Source organism: Lissotriton helveticus, chromosome 10 (genome assembly GCF_964261635.1).
Source record: "Lissotriton helveticus chromosome 10, aLisHel1.1, whole genome shotgun sequence".
Classification (NCBI taxonomy): Eukaryota; Metazoa; Chordata; class Amphibia; order Caudata; family Salamandridae; genus Lissotriton; species Lissotriton helveticus.
Window position 1 is genome coordinate 1,142,199,201 of NC_136071.1, and position 15,890 is coordinate 1,142,215,090.

Sequence of the window (15,890 nt, forward strand, 5' to 3'; positions counted from 1 at the left end):
TTTACACCATATTATTCAAAATTCCAAAATAAACTGATCCACCATATATAGCCGTGCTCACAGAAAAGGAGAGTAAACACCCAATCCCTCCTAAAACTCAATACAAGATTGAATACAATATTCACAATTCCCTGTAGCACATGCTCAAAAACAATAATCAATAGGACACATTAATAAACATGTGAATTCAATCAATAATTGTGCATGTCTTCGTCTTTATTCTCCTTGTTACTTCCTTCCACTCCCTTGTGCACAAGGGAGTGGAAGGAAGTAACAAGGAGAATAAAGACGAAGACATACACAATTATTGATTGAATTCACATGTTTATTAACCCCTCCCCTGCTGATGACGGAACCGCTCCGTCATCAGCCGCGGTCGCGCTGTGCTGATGACGGAGCGGTTCCGTCACGGCCCGCTCGGCACGCCTGCGCGGCGCGGATTCCGCGCCTGTGCTGAGCGTTCTATTGAGCGGGCGGGGCCGTGACGGAACCGCTCCGTCATAAGCACAGCGCAACCGACGCTGGTGACGGAGCAGTTCCGTCACCAGCATGCGCCCGCCGCTCTTCCGCCCCGCCCACTTAGCACTGCGGCGGAATAGCCGCCGCAGTGAAGGGGTTAATGTGTCCTATTGATTATTGTTTTTGAGCCTGTGCTACAGAGAATTGTGAGTATCGGGGTATCATTGATCCTTAAGTATTCAATGATTGCCCTCTTCATCTGTTATACCTGTCTCTCTCCCGCAGCCACCAGGCCTGGGTGGTTGTGTCACGCCAGGGTAATTCAAGGTCCAAAGAGAGAGCGAAGTGATCCGACAGAGAAGGCAGCTCTATTTCTACTGAAGTGACCGCCATCTGTACATCTCTAGAGCCCAAGAAGTGGTCCAGTCAAGCATAAGATTTGTGTGCGTGGGAATAGAAGGTATTGTCTCACGTTAGTCGATGGCAATCAGGCCATAGATCTTTCAGGCCAATCGCTTCAAGCCGTAGAGCACTGCCTGCAGTAATAGCTCCTGTTGCTCCCTGTCTATGAGTTGACCAGTCCAGATCAATGTGAAAAACAAAATTAAGATCCCCGAGTAAGACCCAACCATCCTGTGTTTTCGTTTTGTTTGCTATAGCTCTGCGCAAAAACGGTTCCTGTCCCTCATTTGGTGCATATAAAGTACCCAGTACCAAAGTGTGTGCCCCTAAGTGTATGCGATAAACATGGAAGCGGCCCCTGACTTCTGCTATTTTGGACTCCACATGAATTGAGCATGGCATCAATATTGCAACATCGCTGCATTTCGGGCCAAGGAGAAGTGCTGCTGGGTAAAGGCCCTGGTCTTAAGTCAATGCCAATCACTCGCTAGTAGGTGTGTCTCTTGAAGTAAGCAGATGTCTGCATTTGTGTGTTCCAGATAGGAAATGTTAAGCCTTTGCTTAACTGGATTATTAAGCCCCTTGATGTAGAGAGTCAGAACTCTCAAATTATTCTGTGAGGTAGTAATGTGGTGTCCCTCCTATGCATACATCTTGAGTCCTAGCCCCAGGATGACCCATTTCCCGCCGGCCAGAAGGAACAACCGACCCATCCAGTGTGCAAGTAAACAAATATAGCTATACCTTGTATGAGAGCACCCCAACAATAAAACCCCAAGAGCATAAACAAACCAATGTCCCTGGATCTAGGAGGTCACCTGAGTATCCAAAGCACATCCAGTGGTAAAAGAACAGAGGAGGTCTATGACCATCACCGCAGTGTCTAAGGTGTTGCCCTGATCACCTCCCAGCCTCCAACGCTGCATCAAGAGCTTAGGCTCCAACATGTTCAAGAAGGGTCCCTAGATGATGAATCCTCAGAAAGTCTCACTAAGAGAGCCTTCCTCTCCTAACCGATTTACGGCAGAGTCCGGTCTGGACCATCCAGATCAGGAAAAGGCTTGCCTCCACCTCAGGAATCTGTCAGCTCTGCACCCCATTGCTACCGCCCCGGATCTGGGCTCCTCCACAGCCTCAATCTGCAGCAGTTCACAGGCCACAGTGAAGGAGCGAATGTGGTGAAGCTTATCTTGCCATCAAATGATAATACAGAATGAGTGGCCCCAGGAATATGGTACTTTTTTGTTCCTGGGGAATGCAGTAACAGGGCGAAACTCCTGTCTCTTCTGGAGTGTAATGGGCGTGAGAAGTAACGTATGGTCCCAAAGCTGCACCGGCTGTCAATCCCTGGCTTTGCAGAGTATCTGTTCTTTCAAAGGAAATTTAGAAAAACAAGTCAATATGTGCGGGACGTCAGTCTACAGATCTCAGGAGGCCCCCCCCTGTGGGTCCTATTTAGGTGAATGTCTGAGGCTTGTGTGCCCCCCCAAGAGCTGGGCAAAAAGATCAGTTAAGTAGGCTTTGACGTTATATCCCTCTGCATGTTGAAGGCTTGTCACTCGGTGGGCCCCACCACGGGCAGTGGCAGAATCCCCAGCTCCCAGCTGCAGAGGGAAACACCCGCCGGGTGGCGCAGCAGCGACTGAGTCAGATATCTGCCCATTGGCTCAGGGGACTCGGTGGGCACCACTCATCTGTCCGTGTGGTCTCCACCTTAACTTTCCAGCAGGGCTCCATGTCCCTCCACCTACACCCAGGACCTGGGGGAGGAGGCAAGGCCCCCCCAATGGCTCGTACTAGATGTATATAGGGCCACTGGGTCTCTCTGCTAGCTCACCACTTATTTTTGGGTGTCTTTTCTGGCACTTTTTGCCTGATTTGGATTTGCTTTTGGCATCTTTCCATTTTGTTTGGGTCAATTATTTGTTGGATTCACTGTCCCCCTCTCCTGCCATTTTACTGCTCCCACCGTATACCTGCTCCCTGCCCTCTCGACTCCAGCCAGCACTTCCAAGAACTACTTATGGAGGCCTCTGTGCAGTCCTAGTGAGTGGCTCCTGACCTCCAGGTCTCGTGAGCCACTCCCCTCACTGCTGCTGCCTAGGTCCTCCTGACAGTGGTGCATTGTCTGCCCTCAAGGTCGCCAGTTTGGTCCCGCTATCGGGTGACCGATGCCTGTCTAGACAATTGTATTTCATTGCTGGTAAATGTAATTTTAATTTGTGGTAATCTTTTTTGGCATCTTTTGCCTGATTTGGGTTTGCTGTTTGCATTTCTCCATTTAGTTTGGTTCAATTGTTGAATGGTTTCACTGCTCCCACCAACCAGTTTATTTCTCCTTCTATTTTTCCACTCTGTGCCATCCCACCTGCCTGTTAGCCCCTCCCAGCTCCCAGGAATACTTGTAGAGGCTGCTGCGCCACTGGAGCACCAAAGTTAAGCCTGTCTGTGCCCGTCCGAGCCCGTCAGTCCCTGGACCCTGCCTAGCACCAGAACCCCTGGCTCTTCCACCCCACAGAGGTACACCACTGCAGAACACTAAGCCCTGGACCCTGCACCCACCAACAATCACTGCTGCCGCATATCCCTGATGACCACCAGAGGACCGTTCTCCATCCGACACTGCCACCTCACCTTCAACACTGAAACAATCAACGACACCAGCAACACAGCAAACGCAGCTGCATCTGCTACATCGACCAAGACCACCACGACAAAACTCCAGTGCATCCTACTCAACACACGTTCTCTCGGTAAAGACACCATGGAGTTCTGGGACATGAGCTCCTCCTTCACCCCAGACGTCATCATCCTCACAAAAACCTGGCTTGACCCTTCCTCCGCACCAGACATTGTCATCGCCATCCCCAAAGGTTACAAGATAATGCACCGGGACCTAACCCACAAGCACGGAGGCGGATTCACCATCATCTGCAGGGACACCATTTCCCAATGACCCAACACCAGTAATTGAAGACCTCAACTTACAACTTCACACAGATTGCAAAAGCACCCTCAGAGGTACCCTTGCCTACAGACCACCAGGAACACAACCCAGCTTCTGCAATGCAATTCCGAAACGCATTGCCCCACTTGTAATCAACTCTAAGCACTACATCTTCCTAGGGGACCTCAACTTTCACCTTGATGTCCCCAGTGACTCCAACTCCACTAACCTCCTGAAAAGCATGAGCAATATCAGACTCAAGCAGCTCATCACCGACCCTACCCACATTGCAGAACACACGCTCAACCCCATCGTCACCTCCAGTGACAGAGTTAAGTACATCCACACCAAACCACTCACCTGGTAAGACCACAACAGCGTACCCTTTTAGCATCCCAGGACCCAACTACGCAGCACTGGGCCCCTCAGATCCATGCGAAGAGACTGGAAGAAGGTATCAGAAGACCTGTGGAACAACACTCTCTTCTCCCAACTCCCAGACTCTGTCCAGTGGATCACAAAATGCGTCGATGCATCGCCCCACCAAAACAGTCACAGCCAAAGAATGAAGCAAAAGAGCATGCTGGTTCACAAAAGGATCTGTACTACACCAAAAGCAACTACCAACAACTTGAAAGGAAGTGGTGCATCATTAAAAAAAACAGAAGACCGCACGACCTACAGGACTGCTCTCAACCAATACCACCACCTGCTGAGAGCAAGCAAGAAGAATGCCCTAGCAGACAGCATCAATGCCAGCACAAACCACAGCAAACAACTCTTCACCAATTCTGCAGCCATTGAGAATGAGGTCATTCCCTCCCAGGAACTGTGCACATGGGCGTCCGCAGACATTTTTCCAGGGGGGGGCAAAAAGTTAACGTCATCACCATCCTCCGACATGATGTGTGCCAGGTGGGGCACAAGAAACACTGGGGCGCAGAACTGGGATAGATTCAATTAAATGCCAGGAATCCAGGACATGTGACTGACCCTGCCACAGGCCAACAAACACCACCTGTAGGGAAAACGCTAAACTTTCTGACAAGGTGCTTTATCTCTGTCTGCTAGGTGTGCAGACTTCCGGGTCCTCGATCCAACGCCAATCAAGGCTGTCTTCAGCACGATTCGATTTTTATCAGAATACTTTAAAACAGCCTATGATTAAAGCACCAGATTAAATATACTGTATGCACAGTGTATGTTAGGGATTATTTGTAGCACACATATTTACCAATATTGGCTTCTTGGTGCTAGAATTCATGATACCTTTTATCCAAAGTTAAAGCACAACGTCAAAGTTAGTAATAAATAATGCATCAATCACACACGCTAGTGATTCACCAATGGGTGCTCCCTTTACTAGAATTCCCCGGGCATTGCTAAATTTTATACACATTCAATTAATTTATATAAAATAAAATGTATAGGTCCAAATGTTAGCTATATTTTTTAAAAGAAACTTAGAGTCCCTCTACGTGTAGTCAATGTCAAACTGACAACGTGCCCACGTTTAGGGATATAATAATGGCCAGCACCCTTATGCGGAAGCCCGGCACCGTAAATGTGTGGCACATGCGGCGCCCGCAGCGGCGGCACATCACAGGTCCAGAAATGCTGAGTCTTACACAGTGGTCGAAGTGGGGGAAAAAAGTAGGGGAACAGTGGGCAGAGAATCAAAGAGCGGGAATACCCCAAGGATTGGATCTGTGGGTGGAGCCAGAGGTGTGGCCAGAATGCGCAGACATTCCAATTTTTAGTATTTATTTGGCATTTCAGTGCCCAGTTTAATCAACCAATGGATACACATGATTATTTAAGGTTATAATGAGTTATTGACATTAAAATATATTCACAAAGTGGGATATGCTTCTAATCACAGAATGTACCAAATACGATAAAATGTGGAAACACAAGCCATTTGTCTCCGAGCCATGGAGTTTCTGTCATCAGCGCTACTCCCTTTTTCCACAACAGCAGTTCAAACATGAATGGCAAAATATCCTAGTTTGCAAATGTTTTCTCTAAAATTATGGCTCTGCCATATTTGCCTCATAAATGAAAGATCTGCTGCATGATCTGACCATTTAAACTAATAAATTGTCTGTGACTCAAACATATCAAAGTTAATATAAAATGTCACTTGTGTTGCTGCGGAGTGGATGGCCTATTGTAAAGGTTGACTGATCACCTTTCTCACTGCTGCGTTTGTATGTTACACTTGTACTAATAAGGCAAAATCTTTCCAGAGACTGTTAGCATGTGTACACACGTCAAAATAATAAAATATCTGAAAATATACTGCATTATGCTGCAGCCTTTTTTTTAATGCATAATTTAGTCAACACTACGGCATAATGTTGTCATCCTTTGCTGCATAATTAATTCCAGTGGCCCCACAGCAGGCAGCACATGTTAAAAGTGCTTGTGAATGAAGCCGGGTGACTAAGTTTGCGAACTTAGTTTGGTATGCGTGCAAATCCTGCATTGCCAGTCCCTGGTGAGTTGCAGCTACTACTGCTGAAACAAGGCCAATGGAGGTACCTATGGGTGATGCAGACTGCCTCAAGGGCAGGGCCAGCCATAGCACTGGTGGTGTCCTGTGCATTAATGTTTGTTAGTGCCCCCCAATGACCACCTCTGCCATGGATTCCCTCACTACCACCCTTTAACTGTGCCCCCCCCAAGTTTCCATGACAACTCTCTCTCAGATACATTTAATTTGATTTACAGCGCCACTCATGCCATTGTAGGGTGTCAGAGCACTTTACATCACACACATTACACAGAGACAATCAATATGTGTGTAAATAACTGTATAGAAAATGTTACATAAGACTAAGGACTACAAGGTGTAGGAGTCACATGACAACCATACTAGTAGCCCGTATAGATTTATAGTGATTGGTCTGGAGAAACAAAATACCGGGAATTTAAAACGTAATACCATGGTTGGGGGTTCTCCTTAATAATCAGAATTGATTTCTGTCCAAAAGAACACTTTTTGGGACATTAGGATAAACAAAGACTGGGGGGTGGGGTAGGGGGGAACATAACGCTCTAATTTATACCTTGCAGTTTGTATGCAGCTCTTAGATGACTGTTAATAGCTCACTGTTCTAAGTTAGGATTTTAACTTATAAACTGCAAGTAATAAAAGGATCTCTCTGACAAAAGCAGTAGCCCACTGACCTATTTACATTATGTGCACTTTGGGATCTGCATGGCGCATGTTCTTTGCAGACGGTACATTAACCCTCTGAGCTACCTTTCCATGAGTCAAAACTTCCACTACACAAAATTCTGATCTCTCTCTAGGAAGAACATTAATCACCAGAGTCATCATGAAATTTGTATTGTTGCTGGAGGCCAGGAAGGAGGCAGCAAGCGTTTTTAAAACCATATTATACTTGCAAACATGATGCCTCCACCTAAAGTCAGCATCCAGTGCGGTCACACTGGTTGCACCGCCCTAGAGCTGGCCCTTCTCAAGGGTCCTGTGACCTCAGTGACAGGGTCACTGTTGCTCTAGGGTGTACTGCTTCATAGGTCTGCCCGCAAGACTGGAAGTGAACTTCAGTATGGATAGTGGTGGACAAGCCTTGATGGTTAACCTACACTTGTCATTCTAGGGCCCACCTGCTGGTGCTAAGACACCAGGGCTTCTAAGGTCTTGCAAAGCCTTCTAAGGTCTAGCATGTGATTGTGCTCTTGCAGGAGAGTGGTCTGGTGGACTGGTTATTAAAGCTAAACCTGGTTCTCAGTTCCAAATTCAGCTTCTCTGACCACAGTGCCACATCCTCTCCCCCACTGAACACCGTACTGCCCCACTGAGAAAAACTCCCACTGTCTTCAACTACAACACAATTTTTGCCCGCTATAAACACCTGGATGCGGCTCAATTTAAATTACGCACTAGACAAGAGCAATATGTAACAACATCCTGGAAAAAGCAAACACTTATAGGGAATGCAAAATTTAGCAAACCATGGGAAATGTAAGCAGGAACAACATGGTTACCTTAATGCTTTTGCACTCACTATTCAGAAATCAGTGAGTGCTTTTTCCTGAAACGTTAAGGACACGACTACAGGGCCCCGAATGGACCCATTTCAATGGCCATTGCTTATATCCTTACAAAACGTAAGCAGTATGGTAAAAAGACCATATCCCTGGACGCAGAGCCGCAGCACACATTTTGTTTTCCAAACCACACATTGTAGTACCTCCAGGATTGGTGCACCAGTTTCAAGTCCAGGGAAAGCAAAGACAAGAAAACAAAAATAGCGCTTCACTGGCAAACTCTGTAAAAGTGTTGCTAATGTGTTTCAGTGTGAATACAATCCGTTTGGCCAGTTTGCTACCACTCTGTCTTACTTTATTTAGTTATTTATATATGTATAGCCTTTTTTTCCCAATGCTGCACTATGGAATTAAAATGTCAGAAAAATATGACATTTCCAGCAAAAGCATCTTCTATTTTTTGGATCCATTTCACAGGGAAGCAAATAAAAGAAAGGAGGAAAGAGAGTTAGAACCCCGTCTTGAAGTCACGGTTTTCATGGGCTTCTGCAGGGGGGGGCAAGGAGGGTCGCTCCAGGGGGGGCAAGCACCCCTCCTTGCCCCCTCCTGCGGACTCGCATGACTGTGCACCAAACTTGCGGACTTCATCCACAACAAGATCTCAACCATTTACAAAAACTTTGAACGCCAACCCTCCATCACAGACAGCATCAACCACCTCACACCTACGAACACAAACCCCAGACACCTTCTCACCCACTGGGAGGTAAACATCCTTCACAACGCGGTCAAAACACCGCGGTGCCATTACGACGCGTCTTTTACGCTGGAGGGCGCTCTAGACTAAGGAATAGTAGATTTACTATTCCAACACCTTCCCTACTGTACGTAGGCTGGAGTTGGAATAGTAAATGTTACTATTCCCAAGTCCAGCACCCTATAGCGCAAGTCGTGGTAACAACTTGCATTGTAAAAGATGCGTTGGGATGTACCGCGATCATTTTGATCGCGTTGTAACATCATACATCCCACTGGGAACTCCTCACTTTACAAGAAGATAGTGGTTCAAGCTTTTGCGGTCTCCCATCTGGACTACTGAGATGTCCTCTATTTGGAAGCCTCTCAGGCTAGGATTAAGTGACTCCAGCTGGTTCAAAACTCGGCAGCCCAACTATTGCTTTACCTCCCTAAGCATGCATCTATTTGCATAGCACTTCACAAACTGCACTGGCTCGCGGTGGAGAAGCGCCTTTCTATCAAAGGCCTATGCTTATGTTATAGGATCTCTAGGAAGACTGGAGTGGCCTACTTGCATTCTCTTCTTACGCCTTATTCTCCTAGGTGATGTCCCAGGTCCTCTGAAGCACTGTTGAGGCAGATTCCCAGAGTAAATAAGACTCGCTCTGGTGGATGACCATTTAGATTTTTTTGCAGCCAAGCTCTGGAACTCTCTCCCTCTGTAGTTGAAGCCGCCCTTGTCAGAATCTTTTTTGGGAAAAATATCAAGCCTTGACTTCTTAGATAGGTTGGCCCTGCGTCTGCTTCGCTTCAGCTGCCTCTGACCTCTTAGCGCTGGAACACTCCTTTCAGGAGTGGCTATGTGCTTTATAAATCACATTTTATTCATTCATTTAAGACACTATCTCCCTCATGAACTCCATGCACTCTGGATCACACACGGACCCATGCATCCACCACGTCTTCAACCTCAGAAGCAAGACAATCAGCCCCGAGCTCAGGCAGGTCCTGAACACCTCAATCACCATGGTCTCCTTCCCTGAGGACTGAAAACACACTGAAGTGAGGCCCCTCCTGAAAAAAACATCCACCAACCCAGCCACGTTTACGAACTATCGGCCCATCTCACTGCTCCCCTACCCAGCAACAGTCCTTTAGAAAGCGATCAACCAGCAACTCACCCAGCACTTAGAAGAGCACAAACTCCTGGACCCTACCCAATTCGGGTTTCAAACTAACCACAGCACAGGCACAGCCCTGATTACAAACAGCAATGACATCATAACCCTCCTGGACCATGGGTAAACAGCCCTCATTCTCCTGGACTTGTCCACCACATTCGACACCGTCTCCCACCACACCCCGATCATCAGACTTCACCAGATCAGGATTCAAGGAGACACCCTCAAATGGGCCGCCCTATACCTAACTGACAGAACCCAAAGATTCTGCATCCCACGTTCACCTCAGAGCAGAAGAAGATTATCTGTGGAGTCGCTCAGTCTGACCCTCTTCAACACCTACATGTCACCCCTGGCCAACACCGTCATATCACCCAGACTTAACACCATCTACTACGCAGAAGGCAGTCAGCTCCTCCTCTCACTGTCCGAAGATCCCTCCACCACAAAAGCTAACTTCCACAGATGCATGATGAACGTCGCAGACAGGATGAAGGACAAAACTGAACTCAGAAAAAACTGAAGTCCTCATCAATGGGAACAAAACCTTGCCGTGGAATGACTCATTGCGGCCAGCAGAGTTCAGCACACCCACTGTCCCAACAGACCACACCCGCAACCACGGCATCCTCCTGGACAGCAAGCTACCGATGAAGAAACAAGTCAATGCAGTCTCATCAGCCTGCTGCCACACCATTCCCATGCTCCATAAGATCTTTAGGTGGCTTTCCGGTAAACACAAGGACCGTCATGCAGGTCCTCATGTCCAACAGCCTGGACTATGGAAAAACAATCTACACAGGAATCATTACACGGCTCTTGCAGAGACTCCAGACAACACAGAACTCAGCAGCAAGACTCATACTCGACCTCCCCAGAATGACCCACATCACACCCCATCTCAAAAAACAACACTGGCTCTCAGGTCAGAAGAGATGCCAGTTCAAGATGCTGACCCAAGGCCCTGCAGAATGAAGGGCCAGCATACATCAATAAATGCCTGACCTTCTGCCAACCGACCAGACACCTCCGATTAGCCTCCCTCTCCCTCGCAGACACCGCGCAGTTCCATCAAACCAACAGCAGAAGACACTCCTTCTTGCTCCTAGCTCTCAAGGCTTGGAACGCAGGGCTCCACCAACGCTCCAGCAGTTCAGAAGTGAACGTAAGACCTGAATTTGAATAATTAAACCCCCACACAGGGGGGTTTGAATTATTAAACCCCCACACAGCAGCAAACAACTCCGGCACCTTGAGACCCTCATGGGTGACTAGCTATGCTCTATAAATATGTTGATCGATTGATGGAATGGAGATGTTTCCAAGGGTTAAAACTGACATAAAACCCTTGAATTGCAAGTTGGATATTCAGTGGTTTAGTTTCATGAGGCCTGAAGCAGGCAAAGAAAATTGCCCTCTCAGTCGACACCCCAATACCTCAACCGTACCTACCAATCCTCAGCCTCGCCAAGTAGAGTGAGCACCCTATTGTCACCACCTCACCCATCACCACCCCATTTCACATTCCCTATTTGTTCTATATTATTCGCACCACTCTTTAATGTACTGTCATAAGGTTACAAGTTATAATGCCACAAGTTCAACATTTCCAGGCGAAGCTTACTTTACCGCTTTCCGTGCGGCTATTATAGACTTCACACTGCTGTTTCTTTTTCACATTGACAAGGTAGGCAATATTGTTATGCCAGCTTGCACATTAAACTGCCATAAAATTGCAAAGCAGGTATTTATTGTGCCTAAGGTATTTGTACCAGTATTTGTATTGCCACCAAAATATTGTCATGCGGGTATCCATGTTGTCATGCCAGATTCCAAGTTGCCCCGAGACCATTATTGTGCCCGCAGTGACGGAAAACATCCATTACAACGCAGTCATAACAACGACCTACCTTTAAAACACAACTGTTACACGGCAACTGCCTTTACATCACATGCCATTACAATGCATGCCATTACAATGCATGTCACTACAACGCATGCCATTACAACGCATGCAATTACAACGCATTATAAGGTAAGTAATAGAGATTGTTTTAGTATTAGGGTCAGTATGGGTTTTGGGGTACATGAGAATAGTAATTTTTACCCCTACACTATACAACACTTTTCCTACTGTTGCACTCACTGGAGAGGAAATAGTAGTTTTTACCCCTACACCATCCAACACTTACCCTACTGTTGTAATGACTGGAGTGGGAATAATAATTTTTACCCCTACACTAACCAACACTTAACCTACTGTTGCCCTAAAAGTATGATGTTTTGTAATGGTATGCATTGTAATAGTATGCGTTGTAATGGAATGCGTTGTAATAGTAGTTTTAAAAAATGCGTTTTAATGGCATGCGTTGTAAAATCATGCAATGTGATGGTAGTTACGATGTAAAGACTGCGTTATAAAAACATGTGTTGCAATTGCAAATGTTGTAACATCATATATTCGCTGTTACAGTGCCACGCCAATTTACAGTGCAACAACCTATTTCAATGTCAGTGTCTATACTGGAGCATGATAGTTGCCAAGCTGATTTCCACATTATATTCCGAGTATCACAAAAGGTTGTCAATGTTTACATTTTCATTAGAAAATTGCCACGGTCGTTTGCACGTTACCTCTGTGGAGCAAACATTCGTGGGCAGTGACATTGTGAATCCTCACTCCCCAAGCTGTATTCTGGGATGTATGGGCATGATGGGCAGAGAAGCTTGGTCACACTGAAACTATTATTGGGCCTTTATGGACAGCATTCTCTCTGCCAGTCTCCAGACAGATGCTCCCGAAGAACACTGTGAAGGAAGTCTGATAAATAACAGAAGAATGAAGCAATGGTAGCTGCAAATGTCAGTAAGGTGGTGAAAGGGATGTAGTGAAAGGACGAGATGAAAGGGCAAAGACAGATGAGATGGGGGCATGGGGGACAGGGGAAGGCAGATAGGAAGTGAAGGGCAGAGTGATAGACTGAAATATTGAAGTGGTGAGGTCGCCGCATTACTGCTCAATGAGGGGCTGTCTATTTTTAATTCCTCCTCATGTCTCTTCGGTATGTTACCATTAAAACGAAACTTTTACAACGGACTACTTTTACAACGCAACTTTTACAACGCAGGAACCATTACAACGAACTACCATTACAACGCATTTTTTTACAACACAATACTTTTACAACGCAATACCTTTACAACGTAAGTATTGGTAAGTATAATATTATAGTAAAAATGTTATAAGTTTGGGTTTTTGGGTAAAGGGGTATTTTTAGGGTTCAGGGCAAGGTTTGGGTTTTTGGGTAAAGGGGTATTTTTAGGGTTCAGGGTCAGTTTTGGGTTTTTGGGTAAAGGGGTATTTTTAGGGTTGAGGGTCAGTTTTGGGTTTTTGGGTAAAGGGGTATTTTTAGGGTTCAGGGTCAGTTTTGGGTTTTTGGGTAAAGGGGTATTTTTAGGGTTGAGGGTCAGTTTGGGGTTTTTGGGTAAAGGGGTATTTTTAGGGTTCAGGGTCAGTTTTGGGTTTCTGGGTAAAGGGGTATTTTTAGGGTTCAGGGTCAGTTTGGGGTTTTTGGGTAAAGGGGTATTTTTAGAGTTCAGGGTCAGTTTTGGGTTTTTGGGTAAAGGGGTATTTTTAGGGTTCAGGGTCAGTTTTGGGTTTTTGGGTAAAGGGGTATTTTTAGAGTTCAGGGTCAGTTTTGGGTTTTTGGGTAAAGGGGTATTTTTAGTGTTCAGGGCTAAGTTTGGGTTTTTGGGTAAAGGGCTATTTTTAGGGTTCAGGGCCAGGTTTGGGTTTTGGGGTACATGGATACAGGGTAAAAATAAATTAAAAATAATATTAAATTAAAATAAATTATATGAATTTTAATTAATTACATTTTAAAAAAAATATTATATAATTACCAATACAAGGATACAGGGTACAAATAAAATAAAAATAATATTAAATTAAAATAAATTATATTAAATTTAATTAATTACATTTAAAAAAATATTATATACTTACCAATACTTACGTTGTAAAGGTATTGCGTTGTAAAAGTATTGCGTTGTAAAAAAATGCGTTGTAATGGTAATTCGTTGTAATGGTTCCTGCGTTGTAAAAATAGCGTTGTAAAGGCATGCGTTGTTAAAGTATGCGTTATAACGTCATACATCCGTCTCTTCATCCCACCACAGTACACTTCCTGTTTCTTTAACTAGGTCTTGCAACTTGTCTTTCATTCCTGCTGTCTACCTTCGTTACTTTTCCCCCTTACTTTCTCTTCCACCTGCTTTCTCCCTAGTCTACTGCATTTCTCTCTCTTGCTCTGGTTCGAAACCTGAAGTTGATAAGTCCAGGTCCCCAAAAAATTAGTGCCAGGACCATCCTCTGTACCTGTAACATATAGTGAACATTGGAGAAAGAAGCAAAGAAGGAGGATGAGATGTGTGGCAGAAGCGGGTCAAAAAGAAGCAAGGTCGGAGAGAAAGTGATAAATGAGAGACATAAATACACAGAGAGAGAGATTCAGGCGAGGGAGGAGCCGGGTGAACTCTGTCCTCACTTCCTGCCAGCAAAAACATATAGGGCCTGATTCACAGAACTAACTTAAGACAAAATCCTAAACTTACTACTTTTGGTATTCACAGAAGATAGGATTTTGTCTTAAGTTTGTCTTAAAACAGATTTAAGACAAAATCCTAACTTAAATCTGTCTTAAGTCTGTCTTAAGTCTGTCTTAAGTCTGTTTTAGGACAAACGTAAGACAAAATCCTAACTTTTGTGAATACCAAAAGTAGTAAGTTTAGGATTTTGTCTTAAGTTAGTTCTGTGAATCGGGACCATAGCGTGCAAGTACATTTTGGCCACTATTGAAAACAAATGGGGGGGCCATGTGCTCTGCTGCAGATGCAGAGATTCCCTAATTCCAATGTGTGGAATAATTTTGTATAGGGAAGACAGACTTGCCCACAAACCGGACCATTCGTCATTTCTGAGCCCAGTTTGATCCACTCACGTGCATTTGTCTGGGTTGGGTGTATAACAGCCTCTCTCTTCCAGCTGAGGGTCACATAAACCTTTTGTTAGGTGTATAACAACCTTTCTTTTCGAGATGAGGGCAGTGGAGGCTACCCGTTAAAAAAAATGATAGGGGGCACTGGCATCAAACTCACCATAAATGCTGCCCTTCTCCCCGGCTTTCCAGGAGCAGGAATTAGATGACTTCCTACCTGCTCAGTGGAACACAAATCCAACCAATCCTGGTGCTGTTGTGCAATCATTATGTCATTTTATTTATGAGTGTTTTCCGCTGCGCTCGCAGCAGGCAGGGCGACTCTTCTCCGCTCTTGTGGAGGAGTCGCCACTGGATGCTGGTCACATAATTTTTTGTTCGGTGCTTACCAGCCTCTCTCTTGTAGCTGAGAGTCATTTAAACGTTTCACTGGGCGTATAACAGCCTCTCTCATCTAGTTGAGGGTCATTTCAACTTTTCGCTGGGTGTATAAGAGCCTCTCTCTTGTAGCTGAGGGTCATTTCAACTTTTCTCTGGGTGTATAAGAGCTTCTTTCTTGTAGCTGAGGATCATTTCAACTTTTCTCTGGGTGTATAAGAGCTTCTTTCTTGTAGCTGAGAGTTATTTCAACTTTTCGCTGGGTGTATAAGAGCCTCTCTCTTGTAGCTGAGGGTCATTTCAACTTTTCACTGGGTGTATAAGAGCTTCTTTCTTGTAGCTGAGGGTCATTTCAACTTTTCGCGTGGTGTATAAGAGCTTCTCTCGTAGCTGAGGGTCATTTCAACTTTTCGCTGGGTGTATAGCAGCCTCTCTCATCTAGCTGAGGGTCATTTCAACTTTTCGCTGGGTGTATAGCAGCCTCTCTCATCTAGCTGAGGGTCATTTCAACTTTTCGCTGGGTGTATAGCAGCCTCTCTCATCAAGCCGAGGGCCATTTAAACTTTTTGCTGGGTGTATAGCAGCCTCTCTCTTCTAGCTGAGGGTCATTTAAACTTTTCACCGGGTGTATAGCAGCCTCTCTCTTGTAGCTGAGAGTTATTTCAACTTTTTGCTGGGTATATAGCAGCCTCTCTCTGTTAGTGAGGGTCATTTAAACTTTTCGCTGGGTGTATAGCAGCCTCTTTCATCTAGCTGAGGGTCTTT